Raw genomic sequence first — 27,922 nt, 5'->3', positions numbered from 1 at the left:
ACTGGGAATATTCTAGTGCAGAGTAGCACTTTGCGGTGTCTGGGAATATTCTAGTGCAGAGTAGCACTTTGCGGTGTCTGGGAATATTCTGGTGCAGGGTAGCACTTTGCGGTGTCTGGGAATATTCTGGTGCAGAGTAGCACTTTGCGGTGTCTGGGAATATTCTAGTGCAGAGTAGCACTTTGCGGTGCCTGGGAATATTCTAGTGCAGAGTAGCAGTGTGCGGTGTCTGGGAATATTCTAGTGCAGAGTAGCACTGTGCGGTGTCTGGGAATATTCTAGTGCAGAGTAGCACTGTGCGGTGCCTGGGAATATTCTAGTGCAGAGTAGCACTGTGCGGTGCCTGGGAATATTCTAGTGCAGAGTAGCAGTGTGCGGTGCCTGGGAATATTCTAGTGCAGAGTAGCAGTGTGCGGTGTCTGGGAATATTCTAGTGCAGAGTAGCACTGTGCGGTGTCTGGGAATATTCTAGTACAGAGTAGCAGTGTGCGGTGACTGGGAATATTCTGGTGCAGAGTAGCACTTTGCGGTGTCTGGGAATATTCTAGTGCAGAGTAGCAGTGTGCGGTGTCTGGGAATATTCTAGTGCAGAGTAGCACTTTGCGGTGTCTGGGAATATTCTAGTGCAGAGTAGCACTGTGCGGTGACTGGGAATATTCTAGTGCAGAGTAGCAGTGTGCGGTGTCTGAGAATATTCTAGTGCAGAGTAGCACTGTGTGGTGCCTGGGAATATTCTAGTGCAGAGTAGCAGTGTGCGGTGTCTGGGAATATTCTAGTGCAGAGTAGCAGTGTGCGGTGTCTGGGAATATTCTAGTGCAGAGTAGCACTGTGCGGTGTCTGGGAATATTCTCGTGCAGAGTAGCACTGTGCGGTGTCTGGGAATATTCTGGTGCAGAGTAGCACTTTGCGGTGTCTGGGAATATTCTAGTGCAGAGTAGCAGTGTGCGGTGTCTGGGAATATTCTAGTGCAGAGTAGCACTTTGCGGTGTCTGGGAATATTCTAGTGCAGAGTAGCACTGTGCGGTGACTGGGAATATTCTAGTGCAGAGTAGCAGTGTGCGGTGTCTGGGAATATTCTAGTGCAGAGTAGCACTTTGCGGTGTCTGGGAATATTCTAGTGCAGAGTAGCACTTTGCGGTGTCTGGGAATATTCTAGTGCAGAGTAGCAGTGTGCGGTGCCTGGGAATATTCCAGTGCAGAGTAGCACTTTGCGGTGTCTGGGAATATTCTAGTGCAGAGTAGCACTGTGCGGTGAATGGGAATGTTCGAGTGCAGAGTAGCAGTGTGCGGTGTCTGGGAATATTCTAGTGCAGAGTAGCAGTGTGCGGTGTCTGGGAATATTCTAGTGCAGAGTAGCACTGTGCGGTGTCTGGGAATATTCTCGTGCAGAGTAGCACTGTGCGGTGTCTGGGAATATTCTGGTGCAGAGTAGCACTTTGCGGTGTCTGGGAATATTCTAGTGCAGAGTAGCAGTGTGCGGTGTCTGGGAATATTCTAGTGCAGAGTAGCACTTTGCGGTGTCTGGGAATATTCTAGTGCAGAGTAGCACTGTGCGGTGACTGGGAATATTCTAGTGCAGAGTAGCAGTGTGCGGTGTCTGGGAATATTCTAGTGCAGAGTAGCACTTTGCGGTGTCTGGGAATATTCTAGTGCAGAGTAGCACTTTGCGGTGTCTGGGAATATTCTAGTGCAGAGTAGCACTGTGCGGTGACTGGGAATATTCTAGTGCAGAGTAGCAGTGTGCGGTGTCTGGGAATATTCTAGTGCAGAGTAGCACTGTGCGGTGCCTGGGAATATTCCAGTGCAGAGTAGCACTTTGCGGTGTCTGGGAATATTCTAGTGCAGAGTAGCACTGTGCGGTGACTGGGAATGTTCGAGTGCAGAGTAGCAGTGTGCGGTGTCTGGGAATATTCTAGTGCAGAGTAGCAGTGTGCGGTGACTGGGAATATTCTAGTGCAGAGTAGCACTGTGCGGTGTCTGGGAATATTCTAGTGCAGAGTAGCAGTGTGCGGTGCCTGGGAATATTCTAGTGCAGAGTAGCACTGTGCGGTGTCTGGGAATATTCTGGTGCAGAGTAGCACTTTGCGGTGTCTGGGAATATTCTAGTGCAGAGTAGCAGTGTGCGGTGTCTGGGAATATTCTAGTGCAGAGTAGCACTTTGCGGTGTCTGGGAATATTCTAGTGCAGAGTAGCACTGTGCGGTGACTGGGAATATTCTAGTGCAGAGTAGCAGTGTGCGGTGTCTGGGAATATTCTAGTGCAGAGTAGCAGTGTGCGGTGTCTGGGAATATTCTAGTGCAGAGTAGCACTTTGCGGTGTCTGGGAATATTCTAGTGCAGAGTAGCACTGTGCGGTGACTGGGAATATTCTAGTGCAGAGTAGCAGTGTGCGGTGTCTGGGAATATTCTAGTGCAGAGTAGCACTTTGCGGTGCCTGGGAATATTCCAGTGCAGAGTAGCACTTTGCGGTGTCTGGGAATATTCTAGTGCAGAGTAGCACTGTGCGGTGACTGGGAATGTTTGAGTGCAGAGTAGCAGTGTGCGGTGTCTGGGAATATTCTAGTGCAGAGTAGCAGTGTGCGGTGACTGGGAATATTCTAGTGCAGAGTAGCACTGTGCGGTGTCTGGGAATATTCTAGTGCAGAGTAGCAGTGTGCGGTGCCTGGGAATATTCTAGTGCAGAGTAGCAGTGTGCGGTGTCTGGGAATATTCTAGTGCAGAGTAGCACTGTGTGGTGACTGAGAATATTCTAGTGCAGAGTAGCAGTGTGCGGTATCTGGGAATATTCTAGTGCAGAGTAGCACTGTGCGGTGCCTGGGAATATTCTAGTGCAGAGTAGCAGTGTGCGGTGCCTGCGAATATTCTAGTGCATAGTAGCAGTGTGCGGTGTCTGGGAATATTCTAGTGCAGAGTAGCATTTTGCAGTGACTGGGAATATTCTAGTGCAGAGTAGCACTTTGCGGTGACTGGGAATATTCTGGTGCAGAGTAGCACTTTGCGGTCTCTTGGAATATTCTAGTGCAGAGTAGCACTGTGCGGTGACTGGGAATATTCTGGTGCAGGGTAGCACTTTGCGGTGTCTGGGAATATTCTGGTGCAGAGTAGCACTTTGCGGTGTCTGGGAATATTCTAGTGCAGAGTAGCACTTTGCGGTGTCTGGGAATATTCTAGTGCAGAGTAGCACTGTGCAGTGACTGGGAATATTCTAGTGCAGAGTAGCAGTGTGCGGTGTCTGGGAATATTCTAGTGCAGAGTAGCAGTGTGCGGTGTCTGGGAATATTCTAGTGCAGAGTAGCACTTTGCGGTGACTGGGAATATTCTAGTGCAGAGTAGCACTTTGCGGTGACTGGGAATATTCTGGTGCAGAGTAGCACTGTGCGGTGACTGGGAATATTCTAGTGCAGAGTAGCAGTGTGCGGTGTCTGGGAATATTCTAGTGCAGAGTAGCAGTGTGCGGTGTCTGGGAATATTCTAGTGCAGAGTAGCACTGTGCGGTGTCTGGGAATATTCTAGTGCAGAGTAGCAGTGTGCGGTGCCTGGGAATATTCTAGTGCAGAGTAGCAGTGTACGGTGTCTGGGAATATTCTAGTGCAGAGTAGCACTGTGCGGTTTCTGGGAATATTCTAGTGCAGAGTAGCAGTGTGCGGTGTCTGGGAATATTCTAGTGCAAAGTAGCACTTTGCGGTGTCTGGGAATATTCTAGTGCAGAGTAGCACTGTGCGGTGACTGGGAATATTCTAGTGCAGAGTAGCAGTGTGCGGTGTCTGGGAATATTCTAGTGCAGAGTAGCACTGTGCGGTGCCTGGGAATATTCCAGTGCAGAGTAGCAGTGTGCGGTGACTGGGAATATTCTAGTGCAGAGTAGCAGTGTGCGGTGCCTGGGAATATTCTAGTGCAGAGTAGCAGTGTGCGGTGTCTGGGAATATTCTAGTTCAGAGTAGCACTTTGCGGTGTCTGGGAATATTCTAGTGCAGAGTAGCACTTTGCGGTGACTGGGAATATTCTGGTGCAGAGTAGCACTGTGCGGTGACTGGGAATATTCTAGTGCAGAGTAGCAGTGTGCGGTGTCTGGGAATATTCTAGTGCAGAGTAGCACTTTGCGGTGTCTGGGAATATTCTAGTGCAGAGTAGCACTGTGCGGTGACTGGGAATATTCTAGTGCAGAGTAGCACTTTGCGGTGTCTGGGAATATTCTAGTGCAGAGTAGCACTTTGCGGTGTCTGGGAATATTCTGGTGCAGGGTAGCACTTTGCGGTGTCTGGGAATATTCTGGTGCAGAGTAGCACTTTGCGGTGTCTGGGAATATTCTAGTGCAGAGTAGCACTTTGCGGTGCCTGGGAATATTCTAGTGCAGAGTAGCAGTGTGCGGTGTCTGGGAATATTCTAGTGCAGAGTAGCACTGTGCGGTGTCTGGGAATATTCTAGTGCAGAGTAGCACTGTGCGGTGCCTGGGAATATTCTAGTGCAGAGTAGCACTGTGCGGTGCCTGGGAATATTCTAGTGCAGAGTAGCAGTGTGCGGTGCCTGGGAATATTCTAGTGCAGAGTAGCAGTGTGCGGTGTCTGGGAATATTCTAGTGCAGAGTAGCACTGTGCGGTGTCTGGGAATATTCTAGTGCAGAGTAGCAGTGTGCGGTGACTGGGAATATTCTGGTGCAGAGTAGCACTTTGCGGTGTCTGGGAATATTCTAGTGCAGAGTAGCAGTGTGCGGTGTCTGGGAATATTCTAGTGCAGAGTAGTACTTTGCGGTGTCTGGGAATATTCTAGTGCAGAGTAGCACTGTGCGGTGACTGGGAATATTCTAGTGCAGAGTAGCAGTGTGCGGTGTCTGAGAATATTCTAGTGCAGAGTAGCACTGTGTGGTGCCTGGGAATATTCCAGTGCAGAGTAGCAGTGTGCGGTGTCTGGGAATATTCTAGTGCAGAGTAGCAGTGTGCGGTGTCTGGGAATATTCTAGTGCAGAGTAGCAGTGTGCGGTGTCTGGGAATATTCTAGTGCAGAGTAGCACTGTGCGGTGTCTGGGAATATTCTCGTGCAGAGTAGCACTGTGCGGTGTCTGGGAATATTCTGGTGCAGAGTAGCACTTTGCGGTGTCTGGGAATATTCTGGTGCAGAGTAGCAGTGTGCGGTGTCTGGGAATATTCTGGTGCAGAGTAGCATTGTGCGGTGTCTGGGAATATTCTGGTGCAGAGTAGCACTGTGCGGTGACTGGGAATATTCTGGTGCAGAGTAGCACTGTGCGGTGTCTGGGAATATTCTGGTGCAGAGTAGCAGTGTGCGGTGTCTGGGAATATTCTGGTGCAGAGTAGCACTGTGCGGTGTCTGGGAATATTCTGGTGCAGAGTAGCACTGTGCGGTGACTGGGAATATTCTGGTGCAGAGTAGCACTGTGCGGTGTCTGGGAATATTCTGGTGCAGAGTAGCAGTGTGCGGTGTCTGGAAATATTCTAGTGCAGAGTAGCAGTGTGCGGTGTCTGGGAATATTCTAGTGCAGAGTAGCACTGTGCGGTGTCTGGGAATATTCTGGTGCAGAGTAGCAGTGTGCGGTGACTGGGAATATTCTGGTGCAGAGTAGCACTGTGCGGTGTCTGGAAATATTCTAGTGCAGAGTAGCAGTGTGCGGTGTCTGGGAATATTCTGGTGCAGAGTAGCACTGTGCGGTGACTGGGAATATTCTGGTGCAGAGTAGCAGTGTGCGGTGTCTGGGAATATTCTAGTGCAGAGTAGCACTGTGCGGTGACTGGGAATATTCTGGTGCAGAGTAGCACTTTGCGGTGACTGGGAGTATTCTAGTGCAGAGTAGCAGTGTGCGGTGACTGGGAATATTCTAGTGCAGAGTAGCACTGTGCGGTGACTGGGAATATTCTGGTGCAGAGTAGCACTTTGCGGTGACTGGGAGTATTCTAGTGCAGAGTAGCAGTGTGTGGTGACTGGGAATATTCGAACACAGAGTAGCACCGTGCGGTGTCTGTAATATTCTAGAAGGTGGGAATGATCGAGTTGGCGGAGATATTGGTAGTCTGGATATCATCTTTGACAGGGCAGTGCTTACAATTATTGGAAATGTTCCAGCGTAGTGCAGCAAGAAGTTAAAGTCTTCCTCTGGCATAATCTTTTCCAGGGTTGTGCTACTGTGGCTTCCTGTCAGTGCCAGGTGAATCGATACCTTGATAGAGTCTCCCTCTTGTGTGCCACTATAAATTAAATAGGTGTCCATTTAACTGCTGGCTTGAGGCCCAAATTGGTAGCAGTGCAATGCTCCTGCGACACTAATCTCTGTGTAATGGAGCCATGGAATAAGATCAACAGCTGGTACAACCTGGCCGCATGGTACAGTAGTGTGGTGTTTATGTTACTTTTTTCCCCGACATGGAATGTGGGCGGTGCTGTCGAGTCCAGCATTTACTAACCATTCCTAATTGCCCTTGTGATGCTGGTGGTGAGCCACCACCTTGAACCACTGCAGTCTGTGTCGTGAACGTCCTCTCATGGTGCTGTTAGATAGGGTGTTCCTGGATTTTGATCCGGTGACAATGAAAGAATGTTGATATATTTCCAAGTCAGGAGGGCGTGTGACATGGAGGGAACTTGCAGCTAGTGATAGGTGGTAGAGGTCGCGGGTTTGGGCTGTGTTGTTGAAGGAGACTTGGCGAGTTTCTGCATTGCAGCTTGTAGATGGTACCTATTGTGACCATGCTGTGCCAGTAATGGAGGGAGTGAATGCTTGAGGTGGTGGATGGGGTGCCAATCAAGTGGGCTGCTTTGACTTCGATGTATCAAGCCTCTTGATTGTTGTTAGAGCTGCACTTATCCAGACAAGTGGAAAGTATTCCATCACACTCCTGACTTATGCCTTGTACATGGTGGACAGGCTTTGGGGAATCAGGAGGTGAGTTACTCGCTACAGAATTCCCAGCCTCTGACTTGCTCTTGTAGCCACAGTATTTATGTGGCAGATTCAGTTAGGTTTCTGGTCAATGTTAACCCCCAGGATGTTGATGCTGGGGGATTCAGTGATGGTAATGCTGTTGAATGTCAAGGGGAGGTGGTTAGACTCTCTCTTCGAAATGGTCATTGCTTGGTACTTCTGTAGCATAAGTGTTATTTGCCACTTATCGGCCCAAGCCTGAATGTTATCAAGGTCTTGCTGCATGTGACCATACGAATTAGGACCAGGAGTCGGCCCCTCGAGCCTGCTCCGCCATTCATTAGGATATGGCTGATCTGATTGACACTTCAACTCCACATTCCTGCCCACCCCCAATAACTTTTCACCCCTTGCTTATCAAGAATCTATCTACCTCTGCCTTAAAAATATTCAGTGACTCTGCTTCCACCACCACGGACTTGTTTCAATATTTGGGGGGTTACAAATGCAATTGAACATATGCAATTATCAGCAAACATCCCCACTTCTGACCTTATGATGGAGAGAAGATCATTGATGAAACAGTTGTAGATGGATGGGTCTAGTACGCTGCCCTGAGGAACTCCTGCAGTGATGTTCTGGGGCTGAGATGATTGGCCTCCAACAACCACAACCATCTTCCTTTGTGCTCGGTATGACTCCAACCAGTGGAGATTTTTCCCCCTGAATTCTATTGACTTCAAGATTGCTCAGGATCCTTGATGCCACACTTGATCAAATGCTGCCCAATGTCAAGGGCAGTCACTCTCACCTTACCTCTTGAATTCAGTTCTTTTGTCCATGTTTGGACCAAGGTTGTCCAAGGTCTGGCGCTGAATGGCCCTTGTGGAATCCGAACTGAATATTGGTTAGTAAGTGCCGCTTGATAGTCCTGTCGATGACACCTTCCATCATTTTGATGATGATTGAGAGTAGACTAATGGGACAGTGATTGGCCTTGATTAGATTTGTTCTGCTTTTTGTGGAGAGGATGTACCTCAGCAATTTTCCACATTGTCAAGTAGATGCCAGTGTTGTAGCTGCACTGGAACAGCCTGGCTAGGGCCGCGGCAAGTTCTGGAGCATAAGTCTTCAGCACTACAACCAGGGTGTTATCAGGGCCCATAGTCTTCTCTGTACCCAGTGTGCTCCACTGTTTCTTGATATCATATGGAGTGAATAGAATTGGCTGAAGCCTGGCTTCTGTAATAGTGTGGACCTCAGGAGGAGGTTAAGATGGATCATCCACTTGGCACTTCTCGCTGATGACTGGACTGGTAATCCTGAGAACAGGAGTTGAAATCCCACCATGACAGTTTGGGAATTGGAATTCAGTTTAAATGAAATGCACAATAGGATAATTTTAAACTCCTCTGAGGATAATGCCTACCTCATTTACAGCCTTTCTGCATTTACCTCCCCCACAGCCCCACACCCCCAGCCAGATTTTCCGCCTTCGTGCCCCCACCTCGTTTGTGGGAGTGGCTCCCCATACCACTATGGTTCAGGAAACAGATGCCTGAGTAGCAATTCTTGCACTCACCCAGTCACTGTCAGATGAAACAGGCACTCGCCTAATCAGCCAGGCTGTCCGCTCATCTAAATAAGCCCCAACCGAAGCCCTCCCACTTAACTCTCGGTTTGCCAGAGGCCACACTGAGCAGTAATAGGCTGCCTGAGCATTCTGAGGGGGCCGTGCACACACTGTGTGCTCCGTCCAGAGGATCTGTACCTTTACTGCTTACTATGACTGGACTAATAATCCAGAGAAACGTGAGTTTGCATCCCACCCCTTCATTTTGAGAAATTAAATTCAGATTATAAAATCTGGAAATAAAAAGATTGTCTCAGTGCTGGGATACTGCCTGTTGTTTGTGTCATAGGGTGGCTGCTGCACACAGCATGGGATTGTGCCATACATTGGTGCATTGAGTTGGCTTTAGCTGTTAGTGCACTGCTAGGCTCCCATGGGTGAAGTCACCAGGTCCATACGCAGCCAACAACCTGCAATTATACCTTGAGTGGAGAGAACCATCCAAGGCACTTTGTGAAGGTGTGAGCAAAAAACTGAATGCCAAGTCGAAGGAGGAGATATTAAGAGGGGTGGGCCAGAAGCTCAGTCAGAGGTGGATTTTAAGGAGGGCCTTAAAAGGGAAGATGGAGGTGGAGAGGCGGATGGCCAAAGACATTGCTGCCAGTGTCATATCCTCAAACAATCACACTGAAGATTTGAAGGGGCTCAAGGCAGGTGTCCGACTGATGCATGTGAAGCCAGAATGGGCTTCGGTTCAGATGTTGGCCAGGCAAGGGCTTGATAATATTTATACCAGGTGTGTTCACGGCCCTTGACCCTGGTTCATGGTGAGAGGTTTCCTACTGAGTTCTTGTGCGGGCATTATCACCCACACAGGCTTCCTGTTATAAGATCACAGTGCAGTTTATTTTTAGAACTACAATCGGATTGGGAATTTTTTTTTCTCTGCTCTGTTCACTGGGTTGCTGGATCTTAAAACTGACAGAGTACACCTCTGAATAATTGGAGAAAGCACTGTTCACAAGATCAGGAGATAGTTTTGCTTTGGTTTTGTAAACCTCTGGTTAGACTCCATCTGAAGTGCTGCATTCAGTTCTGGGAACCGTACCTCAAGGGGGATATATTGGCCTAGGAGTGGGTGCAGCACACATTCCCCAGAATCAGACACTAAAATAAAAGCAAAATACTGCGGATGCTGGAAATCTGAAATAAAAACAAGAAATGCTGGAATCACTCAGCAGGTCTGGCAGCATCTGTGGAAAGAGAAGCAGAGTTAACGTTTCGGGTCAGTGACCCTTCTTCCCAGAATCAGGTCAGGCTAAAAGGGTTAAATAATGATGACACATTGCATTGACTAGTCTTTTATTCCTTTGGTTAGAGAAGATTAAGGGGTGATGTAATTGAGTGTTTAAGATTATTAAATGATTTGACAGGGAGACTATTTCCTCTGGTTGGGGAGTCCAGAACACTGGGTATAACCTTAAAATTAGAGATAGGCTTTCAGGAAGCTCTTCGTCATACAAAGACTAGTGGAAATCTCGAACTCTTCCCCAAACAGCTGTTGAGGCTGAAGGGTCAATTGAAAATTTCCAAACTGAGATTGATGAATTTTTATGAGGTAAAGGTATTAAGGGTTACAGAGCCAAAGCAGGAAAGTGAAGATGCATAGCAACCACAATCTAATTGAATGGGGGAAACAGGCTCAAGGGGCTGAATGGCCTCTTGTTTCTGTGTTCCCAGATTTAGATGAGGAAGGCGGTACTAGATCACCCAAACAGAAAGAAAGGTTCACTCCCTCCCCTCCCCACCCACCCCCAAACACTGCCCATTCCATCTGTGAGGAGGGATTTCATGATGTAAGTTGTAAATTGCATTTTGCCAGTTTGAAATTGTTTACCCCCCCCCCGCCCCTTTGCACTGATAGACTAAACACCAGTGACCATACTGTTGTACTGTTTAGTCATAGAATCATCGTGTCTGTGCCAGCCGAAATACGATCCACCCATTCCACTCCCGACTTCCGACATTTCGTCTGTAGCCCTGCAGATTACGGAACTTGAGGTGCATATCCAGACTCCTTTTGAATGAGTTGAGGGTCTCTGCCTCAACTACCGTTTCAGACAGTGAGTTCCAGACCGTCACCACCTTCTGGGTGAAAAGGCTTCTCCTCACTTCCCCTCTAATTTTTCTACCAATCACTTTAAATCTATGCACCCGCGTCACTGATCTCTCTGCTAAAGTGAATAGACCCTTCACCTCCACTCTGTCCAGGCCCCTCAAAATTTTGTACATTTCAATCAAATCTCCCTTCAGCCTTCTCTGTTCCAAGGAGAGCAACCCCAGCCGATCCAATCTTTCCTCAAAGCCGCATTTTCCAGTCCCGGCAACATCCTTGTAAATCTCCTCTGCACCCTCTCTAGTACAATTACATCCTTTCTGTAATGAGGTGACCAGAACTGCACACAGTACTCAAGTTGTGGACTAACCAATGATTTATACAGTTCCAGCATAACCTCCCTGCTCTTGTATTCTATACCATGGCTAATAAAGGAAAGGATTCCATATGCCTTCTTAACCATCTTATCAACCTGTCCTGCTACTTTCAGGGATCTGTGGATGTTCATTCCAAGGTCCCTCACTTCCTCTACACCTTTCAGTTTTTTCCCATTAATCGTGTATTCCTTTGCCTTGTTTGACCTCCCCAAATGCATCACCTCACACTTCTCCAGGTTGAATTCCATTTGCCACTTTTCTGCCCATCTGACCAGATCATCAATATCTTCCTGCAGCCTACAGCTATCCTCCTCACTATCTACCACACGGCCAATCTTTGTATCGTCTGCAAACTCCTTGATTGTGCCCTTACATTTACGTCCAAATCGTTAATATACATCACAAAAAGCAGGGGACCCAGTACTGAGCCCTGCGGAATGGCACTGGAAACAGCCCTCCAGTCGCAAAAACACCCGTCATCAATTACCCTTTCTTTCTTGCCACTGAGCCAAGGTATCCACCTTGCTACACCATGGTGTAGTTTGCAGTAATTTGTTGAATTGACGTCATTTATTATCTGTAAGATCACTTCTCAAGCCACTTCCTTTCTAACTTGAAGAGCACAGGGTTCTTCAGTCTCTCTTAATCCCCGATGCTTGTGGCTCGTGTCTGCACTGCCTCCACAGTTTGAATGACTCCATTATGTCTCAGTGACTCGAACTGGTCTTGGTGCTGATGGTGCAATCTGACCAGTTTTAATGTGATTTCCCCATCTTGTATTCTACATTTACTGATTTATCCAGCATTGTGTTTTGGACTTCTTGAGTGATTTATCAAATACGCTCATCTTTCTAAGAGATTTTTCACCTTGGTACCACCTACTTCACATAGTGCTTTGCACCCATTCAAAGAAATGCTATTCCCCTTAGCTGATGGTAAAGGACTAGACAACACAGATTTAAGATTTTGGGCAAGAGATACCGGGGAGGTTGTGCGGAAGAACTTTTTTACAAAGTGAGCGTGACTGACCTGGAGCTTGCTGCCTCTGAGAGTGGTGAAAGTTGAGACGATGAATGATTTCAAATTGTATGGGCACTTAAGGGAAATAAACTTACAGGGCTATGGGAATAGAGGTGGAATTGGACTGGTTTGCTCTATAGAGAGCCAGCATGGACCGAATGGCCTCCATCTGTGCTGTTATGACTCTATATTGAATTTCACTGGCCATTCATTGGTCTGGTGACTATTTTTATCCAACTCGTTTTCTCGGCCTTTGGTTGGGGCTTCACACACTTGAACTCATTCACCCCACTTGCTGGGGTTTGTATTGAGGAAAGCTCAGCTCAGTTTCTACCCCTTCACCAGTGTCATATTGTACCGGCTTCCCTAATTGAGCGCTCTAGATTTCCTAGAGTAACAGCATTGGCCAGCCTCTCACTGATATCATCATACTTGCACTATTATATAACACTGCACTCACTGATACCTAATATACTGACTCAAACACTCAAATAATAGCATACCCACTGAAGTACTCGGCAACACCTTGTATTTGTATAGCTCCTTTAACATAGTAAAATGTCCCAAGGCACTTCACAGGAGCATCATCAAATAAAATTTGACATTGATATTAGGGCAGATGACCTAAGACTTGGTCAAAGAGCTAGATTTTAAGGAGCACCTTAAAGGAAGAAAGAAAGGTGGAAAGGTTTAGGGAGGGAATTCCAGAGCTTAGGGCCTTGGCAGCTGAAGGCATGGCCACCAATGGTGGAGTAATTAAAATCGGGGATTTTAGATTTTCTTACATTTAGATTTTAGAGATACAGCACTGAAACAGGCCCTTCGGCCCACCGAGTCTGTGCCGACCATTAACCACCCATTTATACTAATCCTACACTAATCTCATATTCCTACCACATCCTCACCTGTCCCTATATTTCCCTACCACCTACCTATACTAGGGGCAATTTATAATGGCCAATTTACCTATCAACCTGCAAGTCTTTTGGCTGTGGGAGGAAACCGGAGCACCCGGAGGAAACCCACGCAGACACAGGGAGAACTTGCAAACTCCACACAGGCAGTACCCAGAATTGAACCCGGGTCGCTGGAGCTGTGAGGCTGCGGTGCTAACCACTGTGCTGCCAGAACTGGAGGAGCAGAGAGAACTTGGAGGATTGTGGGGCTGGAGGACATTACAAAGATAGTGTCATAGAATCATTTATGGCAAAGAAGGAAGCCATTTGGCCCATCGAGTCCATGCCAGCTCTCCAGGGAGATTTTCAGTCACACTCACTCAGGGAGGGGTGAGGCCATACAGGGATTTGAAAACAAGGATGAGAATTTTAAAATTGAGGCTCTGTTTAACTGGGGGTCAATGTAAGTCAGTAAGCACAGGCAATAGAGTTTTGGAAGTTTATAGAGGGTAAAATGTGGGAGATTGGTCAGATGTGCCTTGAAATAGTCAAGCCGAGAGATAATGAAGCCTTAGATGAGAGTTTCTGCAGCAGATGAACAGAGGCCATGTTGAAGTCGAGCGATGGATGGAGGTGGAAATAGTGATGGCAATGGTTGGAAGCTCATCTTGGGGTCAAATATGACACAAGATTGTGAATAATCTGGTTCAGCCTCAGACAGTTCCCAAGGATGCAGTGGAGTCAGTCGGCTGGGGAATGGAGTTTGTGGCGGGGACTGAAGACAATGGCTTTGTTCCTCCCAATATTTAGTTAGAAGAAATTTCTGCTCATTCAGGACTGAATGATGGTTAAGTTTACTCACATAATAATACTCATGATATACAATGTACTCACTGATCGCTATACTCACTCATCCAGTGTATAATACACTCACTGATATATAGTACACTCACTAAGGTAATGTATCACAGTTCACTCATTATTGTAGCTGGAGTAGGCAATTTGTCACCTTGAAACCCAGCCCATTATATTTTGACTTGCACTGTTTCAAATCATATCCATTTCAAATTTAGGTTGCATTTACTTGCGTTTTGTCCTCCCTTCTTCCCTCCTGTCCTTTACTTCCCCTTCCTCACTCCCATTTCTCCCTTTCATTCTATTTCATTGGGCGGCGCAGTGGTCAGCACCGCAGCCTCAAAGCTCCAGCGACCCGGGTTCAGTTCTGGGTACTGCCTGTGTGGAGTTTGCAAGTTCTCCCTGTGACCGCGTGGGTTTCCGCCGGGTGCTCCGGTTTCCTCCCACAGCCAAAGACTTGCAGGTTGATAGGTAAATTGGCCATTGTAAATTGCCCCTAGTGTAGGTAGGTGGTAGGAGAATGGTGGGGATGTGGTAGGGAATATGGGATTGAAATAGGATTAGTATAAATGGGTGGTTGTTGGTCGGCACAGACTTAGTGGGCCAAAGGGCCTGTTTCAGTGCTGTATCTCTCTATGACTCTATTCCCTATGACTTTGAGTTCCATAACTTCTCTTTCCCCTTCTTTATGTCTCTCACATTTCTTGTTCTCATTCTCTCTTATTTTCTGTTTCCTACTTGCTCATTTTGTTCCATCCCTTGTCTGTTTTCATATTCCTCTTTTTTCTCATTCCTCCCAATTTCTCTCCTATGTCTACCACCTGGAAGGACAAGTGCAGCAGATGCATGGAAACACCACCACTTGCAAGTTCCTCTCCAAGTCACACACCATCCCGATTTGGAACTATAATGTTGTTCCTTCACTGTCATTGGGTCAAAATCCTGGAACTCCCTTCCTAACAGCACTGTGGGTGTACCTACATCACACAGACAGCAGCAGTTAAAGAAAGCGGCTCACCACCACCTTGTCAAGGGCCATTAGGGATGGGATACAAATGCTGACTTTGCCAGCATTGACCACATCCCATGAATGACTTAAAAAATGCATTAGCCCCTCGAAGTTTGGACAATGTGACTCTTTTTGTTGTCTGGAATAATAGTATTTCAGTGCAGGGGAACAGGAGCCAGCCCAGGAGAGGGGTTGTGTCTGAGTGTGTTGGAAAGTTTGGTGTTGATGTGTCCATCGCCTATTCAATGTTTTTGTCCTTCGTAGGCTGGGACTGTGGGGCCATTAAAAATTTGAATGTCGCACGCCTGCTGAAAAAGGCAGCAGCAGCGGCTGCCCACTTCGTGTAGCTTGTGCCCTGCTGCTGAGTACCCTGACGCTGAATACTTGTAAGTGTCTTCTATTGCTGGAGTCTGGGGAGAGGATTGAGTGCTTGGGATTACACAGGTCAACAAAGAGCTGCACTTCAGGTCTCGCCACTTCCCCCTCTCGGCCACTCACTCTCGCGTCACCTTGGCAGCTCATTCTCTCCCCCGCCCACCCCCCAATCCCATCTCCACATCTGCACTGCTTCTTGGGCGGTGCGGAGTGAGTGGCCGAGGGAGGGGAAGCGTCGAGGGCGGGAGCGAGTGGCTGAGGGAGGGGAAGCGGCGAGGGCGGGAGCGAGTGGCTGAGGGAGGGGAAGCGGCGAGGGCGGGAGTGAGTGGCTGAGGGAGGGGAAGCGGCTAGGGCGGGAGCGAGTGGCTGAGGGGGGGAAACAGCGATTGAAGCAGATGTGGCGTGAGAGAGCGGGGTACTGTTCACGGGAATGTAGGCGGCAATCACGGCTATTGAGGGTTGACCATGTCATTGCGTGGTGACGTTAGCGCGAGCATTCACACATTGATACTGGCAAGCTGGCAAATGTCGGCACGCACTGATGACATTGACGATCACTCTTTGCATGCTCTGCGTTGTCAGAAGTCACCGTGAACATAAAAACTGTTGGGCGGGTTGTTACCGGTTTGGGGAAATCAGCTGAATTTCCAGTTCTTGATCACTGTCCAGTTTCCCCCCTGCTGGACTATATCTCACTGAAAGATATTATACTCGCTCATATAGTGAGAGTATGAATGTAAGCTTGCAGAGAACATAAAAACTGACTGTAAAAGCTTCTGTAGATATGTGAAGAGAAAAAGATTACTGAAGACAAATGTAGGTCCCTTACAGTCAGAAACGGGGGAATTTATATTGGAGAGTAAAGAAATAGCAGACCAGTTAAATACATACTTTGGTTCTGTCTTCACAAAGGAGGACACAAATTACCTCCCAGAAATGTTAGGGAACACAGGGTCTAGTGAAAAGGAGGAACTGTGTGAAATCAGTATTATTAGGCAAATGGTGTTGGGGAAATTGATGGGATTGAAGGCCGATAAATCGTCAGGGTCTGATAATCTACATCCCAGAGTACTTAAGGAAGTGGCCCTTGAAATAGTAGATGCATTGCTGGTCATTTTTCAAAATTCTATAGACTCTGGAACAGTTCCAATGGATTGGAGGGCAGCTAATGTAACCCCACTATTTAAAAAAGGAGGTAGAGAGAAAACAGGGAATTATAGACCGGTTAGACTGACATCAGTAGTGGGGAAAATGCTAGAGTCCGTTATAAAAGATGTAAAAGCAGAGCATTTGGAAAACAATGACAGGATCGGACAAAGTCAACATGGATTTATGAAAGGGAAATCATGCTTGACAAATCTACTGGAATGTTTTGAGGATGTAACTAGTAGAATAGATAAGGGCGAACCAGTGGATGTGGTGTATTTGGACTTTCAGAAGGCTTTCGATAAGGTTCCACATAAGAGATAAGCATGCAAAATTAAAGCACATGGGATTGTGGGTAAGGTACTGACATGGATTGAGAATTGTTTGACAGACAGGAAACAAAGAGTAGGAATAAACAGGTCTTTTTCCGAGTGGCAGGCAGTGACTAGTGGGGTACCACAGGGATCAGTGCTAGGACCCCAGCTATTCACAATATATATTCATGATATAGATGAGGGAATTAAATGTAATATTACAAAGTTTGCAGATGACACAAAGCTGGGTGGGAGTGGGAGCTGTGAGGAGGATGCAGAGAAGCTCCAGTGTGATTTGGACAGGTTGAGTGAGTGGGAAAATACATGGCAGATGAAGTATAATGTAAATAAATGTGAGGTTATCCACTTTGGTAGCAAAAACAGAAAGGCAGTTTATTATCTGAATGGTGACAGATTGGGAAAGGGGAGGTGCAGAGAGACCTGGGTGTCCTTGTGCACCAGTTGCTGAAAGTAAGCATGCAGGTGCAGCAAATGATATGTTGGCCTTCATAGCGAGAGGATTCGAGTACAGGAGCAAGGATGTCTTGCTGCAATTATACAAGGCTTTGGTGAGACCACATCTGGAATATATTGTGCAGTTTTGGTCTCCTTATCTAAGGAAGGATGTTCTTTCTATGGAGGGAGTGCAGCGAATGTTCACTAGACTGATTCCTGGGAAGGCAGGACTGACATATGAAGAGAGATTGGGTCGATTAGGCTTGTATTCGCTAGAGTTTAGAAGAATGAGAGGGGATCTCATAGAAACCTACAAAATTCGAACAGGACTGGACAGATGAGATACAGGAAGGATGTTCCCAATGGCAGGGGAGTCCAGGACCAGGGGTCACAGTCTAATGATAAGGGGTAAGCCATTTAGGTCTGAGATGAGGAGAGATTTCTTCACCCAGAGAGTGGTGAATCTGTGGAATTCTCCACCAGGTAAAGCAGTTGTGGCAAAATCATTAAATATATTCAAGAAAGAGTTAGATATAATTCTTTGGTCTAAAGGGATCAAGGGATATGGGGAGAAAGCGGGAACAGGTTACTGAATTTGGATGATCAGCCATGAGCGTATTGAATGGCCTACTACTATTTTTCTATGGTCTATAAGACACTCAGTGAGTGTATGTAAATAGATGTCAGGCAAGGACAGGATTGAGTTCAGATGCATTGCCTCTCAAAGTCAAATAACCTATCAACATTTACAACTTAGTCCTCTCACTTCTTGTAAACACAGCACGCTTGGTAACTGTAGACGGTTCTCACTCCAAGAAGAATGTGCATGCCATAACTGTAAACATTTCTCCCGGGAACAGAGGGCACGCCATAACTGTAAACATTTCTCACTCCCGGGAACAGAGAGGACGCCATTACTGGAAACATTTCTCACTCCCCGGAACAGAGGGCACACCATAACGGTAAACATTTCTCACTCCCCGGAACAGAGGGCACACCATAACTGTAAATGTTTCTCACTCCCCGGAACAGAGGGCACACCATAACTGTCAACATTTCTCACTCCCTGGAACAGAGCGCACGCCATAACTGTAAACATTTCTCACTCCCTGGAACAGAGGGCACGCCATAACTGTAAACATTTCTCACTCCCTGGAACAGAGGGCACACCATAACTGTAAACATTTCTCACTCCCTGGAACAGAGGGCACGCCATAACTGTAAACATTTCTCACTCCCTGGAACAGAGGGCACACCATAACTGTAAACATTTCTCACTCCCTGGAACAGAGGGCACACCATAACTGTAAACATTTCTCACTCCCTGGAACAGAGGGCACGCCATAACTGTAAACATTTCTCACTCCCTGGAACAGAGGGCACGCCATAACTGTAAACATTTCTCACTCCCCGGAACAGAGGGCACGCCATAACTGTAAACATTTCTCACTCCCTGTGCAGGAACAGAGGGCACACCATAACTGTAAACATTTCTCACTCCCCGGAACAGAGGGCACGCCATAACTGTAAACATTTCTCACTCCCTGGAACAGAGGGCACACCATAACTGTAAACATTTCTCACTCCCCGGAACAGAGGGCACGCCATAACTGTAAACATTTCTCACTCCCTGTGCAGGAACAGAGGGCACACCATAACTGTAAACATTTCTCACTCCCCGGAACAGAGGGCACACCATAACTGTAAACATTTCTCACTCCCCGGAACAGAGGGCACACCATAACGGTAAACATTTCTCACTCCCTGTGCAGGAACAGAGGGCACACCATAACTGTAAACATTTCTCACTCCCTGTGCAGGAACAGAGGGCACGCCATAACTGTAAACATTTCTCACTCCCCGGAACAGAGGGCACACCATAACTGTAAACATTTCTCACTCCCCGGAACAGAGGGCACGCCATAACTGTAAACATTTCTCACTCCCTGTGCAGGAACAGAGGGCACGCCATAACTGTAAACATTTCTCACTCCCAGGAACAGAGGGCATGCCATAACTGTAAACATTTCTCACTCCCCGGAACAGAGGGCATGCCATAACTGTAAACATTTCTCACTCCCAGGAACAGAGGGCATGCCATAACTGTAAACATTTCTCACTCCCTGTGCAGGAACAGAGGGCACACCATAACTGTAAACATTTCTCACTCCCTGTGCAGGAACAGAGGGCGCGCCATAACTGTAAACATTTCTCACTCCCTATGGAGGAACAGAGGGCACACCATAAGTGTAAACATTTCTCACTTCCTGTGCAGGAACAGAGGGCACACCATAACTGTAAACATTTCTCACTCCCAGGAACAGAGGGCATGCCATAACTGTAAACATTTCTCACTCCCCGGAACAGAGGGCACACCATAACTGTAAACATTTCTCACTCCCCGGAACAGAGGGCATGCCATAACTGTAAACATTTCTCACTCCCAGGAACAGAGGGCATGCCATAACTGTAAACATTTCTCACTCCCTGTGCAGGAACAGAGGGCACACCATAACTGTAAACATTTCTCACTCCCTGTGCAGGAACAGAGGGCGCGCCATAACTGTAAACATTTCTCACTCCCTATGGAGGAACAGAGGGCACACCATAAGTGTAAACATTTCTCACTTCCTGTGCAGGAACAGAGGGCACACCATAACTGTAAACATTTCTCACTTCCTGTGCAGGAACAGAGGGCGCGCCATAACTGTAAACATTTCTCACTCCCTATGGAGGAACAGAGGGCACGCCATAACTGTAAACATTTCTCACTCCCCGGAACAGACGGCACACCATAACTGTAAACATTTCTCACTCCCCGGAACAGAGGGCACGCCATAACTGTAAACATTTCTCACTCCCTGTGCTGGAACAGATGGCACGCCATAACTGTAAACATTTCTCACTCCCCGGAACAGAGGGCACACCATAACTGTAAACATTTCTCACTCCCCAGAACAGAGGGCACACCATAACTGTAAACATTTCTCACTCCCCGGAACAGAGGGTACGCCATAACTGTAAACATTTCTCACTCCCTGTGCAGGAACAGAGGGCACACCATAACTGTAAACATTTCTCACTCCCCGGAACAGAGGGCACACCATAACTGTAAACATTTCTCACTCCCCAGAACAGAGGGCACACCATAACTGTAAACATTTCTCACTCCCCGGAACAGAGGGTACGCCATAACTGTAAACATTTCTCAATCCCTATGGAGGAACAGAGGGCACGCCATAAGTGTAAACATTTCTCACCCCCCCCAAGAACAGAGGTCATGCCAGTAACCTCAAACGTTTCTCACCGCTGAGAATGGACCACACTTGGTAACAACAGGCTGTTCTCACTCCGTGAACAGGGCGCACCCAGTCACCATAGATATTCCTCACTCCATTAGAACAGAGCGTAGTCGGCAATGGCAGATGTTTCTCCTATCCCTAAGGACTAGGAGCACTTCGCAACTGTAGATTTATCTCCCCCTCCCGAGAACAGAGCATAATTGCTAAGCACGGAGAAGATGGCAACAGAGAGCGGTGGAGAAACTCGAAATAGTTGAGGGATCAGGGATTTGGTAGAGATGGGAATAGGAGACTTGCTTTGCACTTATTATGGGGAACAACTTATTATGGCTAACCAACTAAATGCATGCTTTGGTTCTGTTTTCACAAAGGAGGAGACAAATATCAGACTAGAAATGTTGGGGAACACAGGGCTTAGTAAGAGCGAGGAACTGAAGGAAATCAATATTACTAGAGAAATTGTGTTGGGGAAATTGATGGGATTGAAGGCCGATAAATCCCCAGGGCCTTGGCATCTTAGAGTACTTAAGGAAGTGACACTAGAAATTGTGGATACATTGGTGGTCATCTTCCAAGATTCTATAGATTCTGGAACAGTTCCTACAGATTGGAGGGTAGCTACTGTAACCCCACTATTTTAAAAGGGAGTTCGAGAGAAAGCAGGGAATTATAGACCTGTCAGCCTGACGTCGGTAGTGGGGAAAATTCTAGAGTCCATTATCAAAGATTTTGTAGCAGAGCACTTCAAGAACAGTGGTAGAATCGGGCAGAGTCAGCATGGATTTACGAAAGGGAAATCATGCTTGACAAATCTACTAGAATTCTTCGAGGATGTAACTAGTAGAGTTGATGAGGGGGAGCCAGTGGATGTGGTTTATTTGGGCTTTCAGAACGCTTTCGACAAAGTGCCACATAAGAGTTTAGCATCTAAAATTAAAGCGCATGGGATTGGGGGTAGTGTATTGCGATGGATAGAAAATTGGTTGGCAGACAGGAAACAAAGAGTAGGGATAAATGGGTCTTTTTCCGAATGGCAGGCAGTGACTAGTGGGGTACCGCAGGGATCGGTGCTAGGAATCCAGCTATTCACAATATATATTAATGATTTAGATGAAGGAACTAAATGTAATATCTCCAAATTTGCAGATGACAAAACTGGGTGGGAGGGTGAATTGCGAGGAGGATGCAGAGAGGCTTCAGGGTGATTTGGACAAGTTGAGTGAGTGGGCTAATGCATGGCAGATGCAGTATAATGTAGATAAATGTGAGGTTATCCACTTTGGTAGCAAAAACAGGAAGGCAGATTATTATCTGAACGGCTATAAACTGAGAGAGGGGAATATGCAGCGAGACCTGGGTGTTCTCGTACACCAGTCGCTGAAGGTAAGCATGCAGGTGCAACGGGTGGTAAAGAAGGCAAATGGTATGTTGGCCTTCAAAGCGAGAGGATTCGAGTACAGGAGCAGGGATGTTTTGCTGCAATTATAGAGGGCCTTGGTGAGGCCACATCTGAAATATTGTGTGCAGTTTTGGTCTCCTTATCTGAGGAAAGATGTTCTTGCTATAGAGGGAGTGCAGCGAAGGTTTACCAGACTGATTCCCGGGATGGCGGGACTGACGTATGAGGAGAGATTGAGTCGGTTAGGATTGTATTCGTTGGTGTTCAGAAGAGTGAGGGGGAATCTCAGAGAAACCTATAAAATTCTAACAGGACTTGACAGGGTAGATGCAGGAAGGATTTTCCCGATGGTGGGGGAGTCCAGAACTAGGGGTCACAGTCTCAGGATACGGGGTAAACCTTTCAGGTCTGAGATGAGGAGAAATTTCTTCACCCAGAGGGTGGTGAGCCTGTGGAATTTGCTACCACAGAAAGCAGTTGAGGCCAAAGCATTGTATGTTTTCAAGAAGGAGTTACATACAGCTCTTGGGTCTAAAGTGATCAAAGGGTATGGGGCGAAAGTGAGAACAGGCTACTGAGTTGGATGATCAGCCATGATCATAGTGAATGGCGGAGCAGGCTCAAAGGGCCGAATGGCCTACTCCTGCTCTGATTTTCTATGTTTCTAATCCAGGCTGACATTTCAGTGCAGTACTGAGGGATTGCTGCTCTGTCTGAGGTGCCACCTTTCAGATGAGACGTTAACCTGAGCCCTGTCTGCCCTGGCAGGTAGGTGCAAAAGATGCCATGTCAGTATTTCAAAGAGTAGCAGGGAGTTCTTCCTGCTGTCCTGGCATGTATTTATCCCTCAGTCAACATCACAAAACAGTCTATCTGGTCATTGACTCATTGCTATCTGTGGGATCTTGCTGTGCACAAATTGGCTGTCACATTTCCTACATAGTGACGACACTTCAAAAGTGCACAATTGGATGTAGAGTGCCTTAGGACATCCTGAGGTTGTGAAAGGTGCTGTATAAATGCAAGTTCTTTCTACCTTTTCAATTCTCTTTCTTTTCAATATTGTAAATTGTTGTCTGACCTCAGGCACTGTCGCACAGCCATTCAAAATCACTGTCAGCATCTTCATCCTGGAAAAAAACACATCCTTAACATTCTGTCCTCAGTCACTATCATCACACCTCCAACCTCCCTCTTTTCTGCACTGTCAATCAATGTGTTGCTGTCTCTCAGATCCATGCTTTTCTCTCCCACAGCTCCCTGCTTGAATCTTCACTACCAGAAGGAAGGTTTAGCTAGATATGGAACAACGGCTTACACAGATCCATTTATATAGCACATTGTAACATCTCAGAAAAGTCGCTAAGTTTGTCAGACACCATGCCTTACAGATTTTATGCAAGGAAAGGTGGCAGCCATTTGCACCCAGCAGGAGACCATTTGATCTTTATGGTGGTCCTGATTGGTATAAAACATTTCTGAGATTCTGTGAGCATCAGTGTTCTTTAAATAGCACCAGAGGATCACAGACAGCCTTTGGGACAAGCAGTAATTTTAAAAGTAGGTCTCAGCATAACCTGAAGTCAGCAGTCCTTGTAAAATTGCTGCCTCCTCCTGGTAACTGAATCTTATTCATCAGAGAGGGGAGGGTCTGGAGTTATTGGTGTAAATTATCTCTGATTGGAGAGGGGAGGGTCTGGATTTATTCATATAAATTATCTCAGTGATCGGAGAGGGGAGGGTCTGGATTTATTCATATAAATTATCTCAGTGATCGGAGAGGGGAGGGTCTGGAGTTATTGGTGTAAATTATCTCTGATTGGAGAGGGGAGGGTCTGGATTTATTCATATAAATTATCTCAGTGATCGGAGAGGGGAGGGTCTGGAGTTATTGGTGTAAATTATCTCATTGATCAGAGAGGGGAGGGTCTGGAGTTATTCATGTAAATTATCTCATTGATCGGAGAGGGGAGGGTCTGGAGTTATTGGTGTAAATTATCTCTGATCGGAGAGGGGAGGGTCTGCAGTTATTGGTGTAAATTATCTCATTGATCGGAGAGGGGAGGGTCTGGAGTTATTGGTGTAAATTATCTCAGTGATCAGAGAGGGGAGGGTCTGGAGTTATTGGTGTAAATTATCTCTGATCGGAGAGGGGAGGGTCTGCAGTTATTGGTGTAAATTATCTCAGTGATCAGAGAGGGGAGGGTCTGGAGTTATTGGTGTAAATTATCTCTGATCGGAGAGGGGAGGGTCTGCAGTTATTGGTGTAAATTATCTCAGTGATCAGAGAGGGGAGGGTCTGGAGTTATTGGTGTAAATTATCTCAGTGATCGGAGAGGGAAGGGTCTGGAGTTATTGGTGTAAATTATCTCAGTGATCAGAGAGGGGAGGGTCTGGAGTTATTGGTGTAAATTATCTCAGTGATCAGAGAGGGGAGGGTCTGGAGTTATTGGTGTAAATTATCTCAGTGATCAGAGAGGGGAGGGTCTGGAGTTATTGGTGTAAATTATCTCAGTGATCAGAGAGGGGAGGGTCTGGAGTTATTGGTGTAAATTATCTCAGTGATCAGAGAGGGGAGGGTCTGGAGTTATTGGTGTAAATTATCTCTGATCGGAGAGGGGAGGGTCTGGAGTTATTGGTGTAAATTATCTCAGTGATCGGGGAGGGGAGGGTCTGCAGTTATTTGTGTAAATTATCTCAGTGATCAGAGAGGGGAGGGTCTGGAGTTATTGGTGTAAATTATCTCAGTGATCGGGGAGGGGAGGGTCTGCAGTTATTGGTGTAAATTATCTCAGTGATCAGAGAGGGAAGGGTCTGGAGTTATTGGTGTAAATTATCTCAGTGATCAGAGAGGGGAGGGTCTGCAGTTATTGGTGTAAATTATCTCAGTGATCAGAGAGGGGAGGGTCTGCAGTTATTGGTGTAAATTATCTCAGTGATCAGAGAGGGAAGGGTCTGGAGTTATTGGTGTAAATTATCTCAGTGATTGGAGAGGGGAGGGTCTGCAGTTATTGGTGTAAATTATCTCAGTGATCAGAGAGGGGAGGGTCTGCAGTTATTGGTGTAAATTATCTCAGTGATCGGAGAGGGGAGGGTCTGCAGTTATTGGTGTAAATTATCTCAGTGATCAGAGAGGGGAGGGTCTGCAGTTATTGGTGTAAATTATCTCAGTGATCGGAGAGGGGAGGGTCTGGAGTTATTGGTGTAAATTATCTCTGATCAGAGAGGGAAGGGTCTGGAGTTATTGGTGTAAATTATCTCTGATCAGAGAGGGAAGGGTCTGGAGTTATTCATGTAAATTATCTCAGTGATCGGAGAGGGGAGGGTCTGGAGTTATTCGTGTAAATTATCTCAGTGATCAGAGAGGGCTAGACCTGCGTTATTGATGTAACTGAGTTTGTTATTGCTGAGAGTGAGTGGTGGTTGAAGTTTCCACAATTGTTGATTTTCTCCATGTGTTAAGTGAGTTTCTGAAGCACTTTGGTGCACGTACCAAACCTCAACATACAGGCTGAGGCATGTCACTTCCTGGACTGTAGCTGTTGTAATATTGCACTGTGGATCAGGCCCCTGAATCTCCACACCAGCAGCTTCAAGTGTCCCCGTGCTTTCTGATCTCACTGTGGGGGCACCATCAAACGTTCGGCCCTGCCTGTAGATACGCTATACAGATGCCAGTGTTGTGTCACACCTGCAGTCAGTCGGTGGAGGTATTGACCCACTTGCCATTCCTTCCATTGAAATGTGAATTGATGGGGAACAGAGGTTGGCGGTGATGGTCGAACTGAAGCGTGATGTTCTTCGATTGTTAACTGAAGCTTTTCACACCTTCCACCCTCTGTATTCTTGAGCTCCTCCAAACCTGTGCTGCCCATGCCCTATCTCACATTCAGTCCTATTCACCCTTCGCACCTGTGATCGCTGGTCTACAGTGGCTCGCAGACTGACAACACCTCGATTTTAAAATTCTCACCCTTGTTTTCAAATCCCTTCATTGCCTCATCCCTCACTATCTCTAACCTTCTGTATCCCTGCAACACTCTGAGATCTCTGCACTCCTCCAATTCTGGCCTTTGCCCCTGTCTTCATCACTCCACCATTGGTGGCTGTGCCATCAGCTGCCTGGGCCCTAAGCTTTGGCATTCCCTTCCTAAACCTCTTTGCCTCACCATCTCTTCCTCCTCCTTTAAGTTGCTCTTTGAAACCTACCTCTTAGGCTGTTGTGTGCTGCTGGATTTATTTTTAAAGGGGCAAGAAAAATACCAGAAGATAAAAATATTGAGACCAGTTGAGGCCGCTCAGCTGACACTGCCATTGTTTCACTGTAAACATGCATCATTAGTGGATCAGAGTCTTTCACTTCCAGAACCTCATGTCTCAAAATCTTGAGAGGTTTTGAGGCATTAAACAGTGAAACATTATCCCCACTGGTTGGTGAATCAGTAACAAGACTGCTGCTAGGAAGGGTTGGGAGGAGGCTCATGTGAACCATCGATGTCACTGTAGGCCATTTGGATTGAATGGCCTGTTTCTATGTTGTACAGTCTCTGTAATTCTGACTGAGAATGTCACTAGGAACATGAAGGGGAAACTTAAAAGGATTTTTTTTCACACAGTGGGTTATGCTTCACCATAGGTGGCTATTGATGCAGACACTATAACATCGTTTGAAAGTGGGCGAAGTACTTGAAAAGGAAGCATCTCAGAAGGTACAGCGAAAGGGCAGTAAAATCAGCGGATGGCCCCAGTTCAGCCTCAGCCTGTCAGCACAGGCACGATGGGCTGAGTGGTGGCCCCATGCTGCCATTTGTATGGCTCTTGGGCCTCAGAGAAAGGAAACTTATGAGGCAGCTATCAAATTTTTTTTGTGTTTTTGACATCAAGCTTGTCCTATCGGCAGCACGTGACTCAATGAGCTGAGATTGGAACGAGCTGGTCCAGTTTGGGCTGCAATGCAGGAGCATCCTGCGTTATAAAATTGTTCTGAATCTGTAACAGATCATGTCATCTGTGAGCCTGCAGTCTGTGCTTACTGTATAGAGAGACGATGATGCTGATTTGGGACCAGGAAAAACTGACTTCTGTGGAAACAGGGCTAGTTTACAGCTTGTCGAAACTAAACTGGGAGTAGATTAGTTTCCAGGCCAGCCTGTACTGTTCACTTGTTGCTGGTATTTCCTGTTACGCAATCGTGAGATGTTTCACACAAGCACTGTGTCACTGCCTGAGAAGGATGAGTTGGCATTTTTTTGATAAGGAAGTTCCCTGCTTTTTTTGTTGCTTCCTTGTTTAAGTTGGTCTTTGTTGATTGTTGCTGCAGCGAAGTGAAGTTGTTGCAGGGCACGGAGAAGCCTTTGTGTCTTGTGCACTGTTTTAACAGAGGAGTGAAAAGTTTCCAACTGTACCACTACGATAGATCCTCAGAGCAGCAGGGAGCAGTGAAAATCTATGTAGTGTTCATGGTTACAGCTGTCTGAGGAGGCTGACCTTCAGTTGCGAGCACATACAAGGTAATGTGGGTGTTAATCTGGGTTGAGCCTGAGTCTGTCAACTCTCTGAACTTCCCTCATTACTCCTGCCTAATCTGGTTTCCCTGTGGTTTCTGTAAAAGTGGGTTGACCACTACCGTCAGACAGGGTGCTGGTTCCTTCAAGTCTGTGAGACTGCCTGGCTCTGCCACATGTTTGTGCTCACTATCTAAAGAGAAAAACATTTGCAGGGCTACAGGGAAAAGGCAAGAGAATGGGACTAGGTGAGTTGTTTTTGCAGAGACAGGCCGAATGTACTATAACAATTCTATGATTCTAGATCCAGGAGTGTTTGTATCCTATGTGATGGAGTTGAAATGCTGACTCTTTTTACAGATCACTGGTGCTTTGCTGATGTGCGTTGTTCCCGGGAGGATGGGTTAGTGGCGAGGTTAAGACTCCAGATGAGAGGAGTAGCTGCAGACAGTGGTCTCAGGTAAGTCTGGATTGCACATTGTGACATTGTGGTTTGTGCCAGCTAAAAGTTACTGTGGAGCCAGTTGCATCACTGGAGGTGGACTAGGAGGGATGAGGGGGCATAGCTGGCGTTTGAATGTTTGTAGCTCATGAAATTAATTGAAAAGCTCACAAATGAATATCTCCCCACCATGATATCAGTAATGAATATGTCCCCACCATAAACCCAATATCTAATGTCTCCCCACCATAATCTGAAACAAAACCTCGGT

At 46.7% G+C, this 27,922-nt stretch overlaps 1 protein-coding gene across 6 annotated transcripts in view; it reads left to right on the top strand.

Moving 5' to 3' along the window:
- Nucleotides 1–15,056: 15,056 nt before the first annotated feature.
- Nucleotides 15,057–27,922, top strand: part of LOC137366689 (roquin-1-like) — a 132,863-nt gene continuing 119,997 nt past the window's right edge. For 4 of the 6 annotated variants that reach the window (XM_068028368.1, XM_068028367.1, XM_068028360.1 and 1 more), the window contains exons 1-2: nt 26,938–27,215; nt 27,570–27,669. The gene's annotated coding sequence lies outside the window, so the exon portion shown is untranslated. Of the gene's footprint in view, nt 15,100–26,937; nt 27,216–27,390; nt 27,458–27,569; nt 27,670–27,922 lie in introns of those variants that run through there. The other 2 variants (XM_068028363.1, XM_068028361.1) reach the window with 2 other exon arrangements.

This window comes from Heterodontus francisci, unplaced genomic scaffold (assembly GCF_036365525.1).
Source record: "Heterodontus francisci isolate sHetFra1 unplaced genomic scaffold, sHetFra1.hap1 HAP1_SCAFFOLD_1127, whole genome shotgun sequence".
NCBI lineage: Eukaryota > Metazoa > Chordata > Chondrichthyes > Heterodontiformes > Heterodontidae > Heterodontus > Heterodontus francisci.
Note: the sequence above shows the minus strand (reverse complement) of the source record. Positions and strands in the feature narration are given on the sequence as shown.